This window comes from Sipha flava, unplaced genomic scaffold, assembly GCF_003268045.1.
Source record: "Sipha flava isolate LNK unplaced genomic scaffold, YSA_version1 196_pilon_pilon, whole genome shotgun sequence".
In the NCBI taxonomy this organism is placed as follows: Eukaryota; Metazoa; Arthropoda; class Insecta; order Hemiptera; family Aphididae; genus Sipha; species Sipha flava.
Window position 1 is genome coordinate 530,687 of NW_020272770.1, and position 4,174 is coordinate 534,860.

The window sequence follows — 4,174 nt, forward strand, 5'->3', positions numbered from 1 at the left end:
ATATAAATATCATAATTATAAACATTCAAAATCTATAATTATAAATTGTGTTTTTATAAATTATGTTTATTGGCGTGTAAAGGTTGATAGAAAATAAGAAAAATAAGAAATTCACCTATATCCATTTTATATATTATTGAAAATTGTAGGATGAACAAAATAAATATTTATCATATTCAAGAAGATTATACGTTAAGGTGTTTAGTTAAAATGTACACACAAATACCCACATGGAAATATTATTTAAAAATATGAAAATGTTTATGAATTATTTCGTTAAAATGGTATAGAAAATAGCAACCTTTGACTGAATTTTTTTTAATTCTTCTAATATAATATTTTTATAGTATACATTTTTAATAATTATTTTATCTCTAATATCTATGAATTCCAAAAATTTTAATCGCTTATTAGTAATAAAAAAACCTGAAAAAATTAACTTATGTATTCAAAAAAAAAAAAAAAAATAGTTCCGGAAAATTTAACTAAATATCATTATGAATTTAAGTTCGATGTTTTAAAATATTTTCACAAAGGTTAAGACTAAACTTAAATAGTTGAATGTAAATTATAATTAATTCTTAAATGACCAAAAAAAAAAAAGGAATCATTAATTTCATAATCATCGAATAACTTCACTAAGATTCTACAGGTTTTTATAACATATTTAAATCATTTTCTATCTGAATCGTACCATAGATTTTAGTTTCAGAGTTATTACATTTTTAAGTTTTCTTGCTTTTTTTTAACAATTTGTTTTTTCATAAACCTCACTTTGTTCTGATTGGGTATCTCAAATTTTTATTTTAAATTAATAATTCTAAAATTACCGTTTCTGACTAACAAACATCTAGCAGTTTCAACTATAAGAATAACATTCTAAAACCAGATTTATTATATTACTACAGACAAATATTTTGTTAGTGTTAAACAATAAAAAACTAAAACAAATTTATCATATATTTAATAATATATTTTTTAACTCTTCCGATGATTGATAAACCAATCAGTGAGTAAGTTATATCGATCGATCACGCCACAACGATCCACACGAAACCGGTCACAACTAGTGTTATATATAAATGCACCCGATATCTTAATTTCAGTATAACTCATTTTTTGCAAAAATCTTAACTTTGGTATGTATATGAATGTATTTTAACTTGGACTTTTTATGACAACATAATTTAATTTTTCTATTTCTATTCGCAGTCTTCACTTATCTTTCTAAAAATCCAACAAAAATCAAAAATGGGCGCTGAAAAGGTATTCATGAATATTGTTGTCATCGGACAAGTCCAACCTACCAAGGTCATCAAAACCGTCACCAAAGCCGCACCAAAATCTAGATCATTAATAGTGAGTATATAAATCTACTTGTCTATAAATTAATTTTAAATTATACTATATATATTACATTAAATCAAAAATATTTAGTAATTTATGGTTATAGATTGAAAATATAATGTTATTATTCTAAAGAACTAGTCAATTTATTGATAATACTATGTTTTATTACTTCTTATATTATAAGTTGTATTACACGAAAAAATTTAAATCTAGTTAAAGTAAGTTTCATAACTTTGTAAACTTACTCTATACATCCATTTAATATAAAATTATAATTTTCTTAAAAATTAATGGTTTCGAAAAAAAAGTTCTAAGTTAATTGTGTAAAATTTATTAAAAATTATACAAACAAAAAATATAATCGTGGATTTTACTTTGTACGTTATAATCTCAATGGTTAAAATATTTCTTTTTATTAAAACATTTCAACTTTTTTCTTAACACAACTAAAAACAAAAATACTTGCATTGAGTGTTATTTTTTTATATTACGAAATCTTTTAACAAACTAGAAATCAAATTATGATTTATGGTACTAAAGGACAACTAAAATAATATCATATTACTTTGATTATATATTTTCAAATATTACATTATCTTTAATTTTGTTAGAATAACCCTATTCACTATATAAACTCCTATGCTTATTATATATTTCCATTGTGATAATATCAGAAACTCTACTATAATAATGTTATAAAAATGGTATCATCGTTTGTTGTACATTTTTTATGTTATATTTTTCAAATTTTATTTTTTTTTTCAGTATTGTTAACTTATGTAAACCGTCAATTTCAAACTCAAAAATGCCATAGTCCTAACAATACTAATCGTATGTAATGTGTATTGACATAGCAAAATATATCAGTTTTTTCCGTTATTTATATTGCTTTATTTTTTAAATGTTTTCATAAATCCTCACTATATTAACCATTATTTTCTGCTTCTATTAGCCGTTAGGATATTATATACTATTATATACTATTATATACTATCTATCAAAAAGCTATATTAACTATAATTTTGACTGAAAACCAGTAAATATACATTTCATACATAATATTCATGGGCGTAACTTGAAAATTTATTAGGGAGAGGGGAGGCAAATGTATAATTACATATCTAACAAAAAGGGTGTCCGTGGCCAGGGTTGAACTAGCTCTATAGCCCGGGCAAAATAATTTAAAACGGCCTCAATGGAACAATAAGTACAATAATAAATGGAATAAGTAGATACTTAATCAAATTATTGTTTAACTGAAAATGATATTCGTAACTCAAAAAACAATATACACAAAAGTACATTTTAATATTTTCAGATTTAATATTATACCTTAAATAAATCTAGTTTACGCATAATATATCTTATCTATAATATTGATATAATGACCTACCTATTAAGATAAATTATATACCATAAAAAATTATTTGATTCATGAAATATGTTTATACATTTAATTTTAATTGAGTTAGAACAGTGGGGTCGGCAACTAATGTTTCTTTTATGCGGCCCGCATGAAATTTCAAAACTAGCAAATGTCATTGAATATCATATAAATTTTTCATATAATCTGACCCTAGAACTATTTTTTTTTTGTGAATGTGGCCCAAAAGTCCATAAAGGTTGCCGACCACTGAGTTAGATTTTGTTTAGATATTGTTTATAATAAAATAATTGCTTACCGGTAATAATTGACTTGAAGTCAACAGAAAGGTCGGAAACTAGTAACAGACTTGTTATTGACTGAACATCAAAACTATTAATATATTTTAAAATAAAAGTCTAATAAATCTAATAAAAATTATTATTATCAAAAAACAATTTAGTTATCATATATCTTGCATGACCATGTCTACCCATACCAACATTATCTTTTGATTAAATGTTGTTCGAACAAACGCGAACGGTACGTCGTATGATTAACATATTGTACACATGTTTTGTATTCAAATTTCCTAAAATTTTTCTATTTATAAATATTGTGATGAAATCATTGATATCAATCGGCCTATCGCTACATTAAATATGTTCAATTTTCAAACTCCGAGTTATCTATTCCTGTGTCACCGCATCCATTAGTAATGTCATGTTACAAGGCGATATTTTTTATTTTAAGAATAGAAGATAGACGAATTAAATTAAAAACAAAAAAAACTAAGTAATTTTATTTAACCAAAATTACAGCAGCCCACCGGGGCATACCCCGGTGCCCCGGTGGCCTAGTCCAACCCTGTCCGCGGCTAAATGTCGCTTTACTATCTACATATTATTATACAAAATTATTCATTTTTCAACATTATGTTAGATTATGATCGAAAATTGAAAATTAAGATTCAAAAAAAAAATTATATAGTGATATCTATAATCAGCTGTTTTGTACTTATTTTAAAACAAGGTATGTTAAATATCAGAGGGGGCACTGCCCTTCCTTATCTATTCCAGGGAGGATTACCCCCTCTTACCTCCCCCAGTTTACGCCTATGATAATGTTTATAATATTACATTTTTGTTGTTGTTGATTCATAAACGAAATCGAATTACGAGTGTTTAAAGTTTCAAAATCGATAGTTCTATTGATATTTACAATTTAATAACGAGAATTATGGTTATTTTATTACAAAATGAAACTACGAATTTTCAAAAATTTTTATATTGCAAATTAAATGATTACTATCATTTTTTTCGTCGAGTGTTTGGGGTCAGCAAGTTATATTTACTACCATTTGCCTCTAACTCTCACCTACACACACATACACACACACACATACACGATATGTGTCCTCTTATTATTTTCAATTATAACCAATTATCTTGTCTTCTTCCT

The 4,174-nt window shown here is 25.0% G+C and overlaps 1 long non-coding RNA gene across 1 annotated transcript; it reads left to right on the forward strand.

Moving 5' to 3' along the window:
* The first annotated feature begins 1,107 nt into the window (after nucleotides 1-1,107).
* LOC112681763 lies at nucleotides 1,108-2,229 on the forward strand. Its single transcript, XR_003148424.1, has 3 exons — nucleotides 1,108-1,139; nucleotides 1,213-1,359; nucleotides 2,116-2,229. It is a non-coding gene; the product is annotated as an uncharacterized LOC112681763 (long non-coding RNA).
* Nucleotides 2,230-4,174: the final 1,945 nt, after the last annotated feature.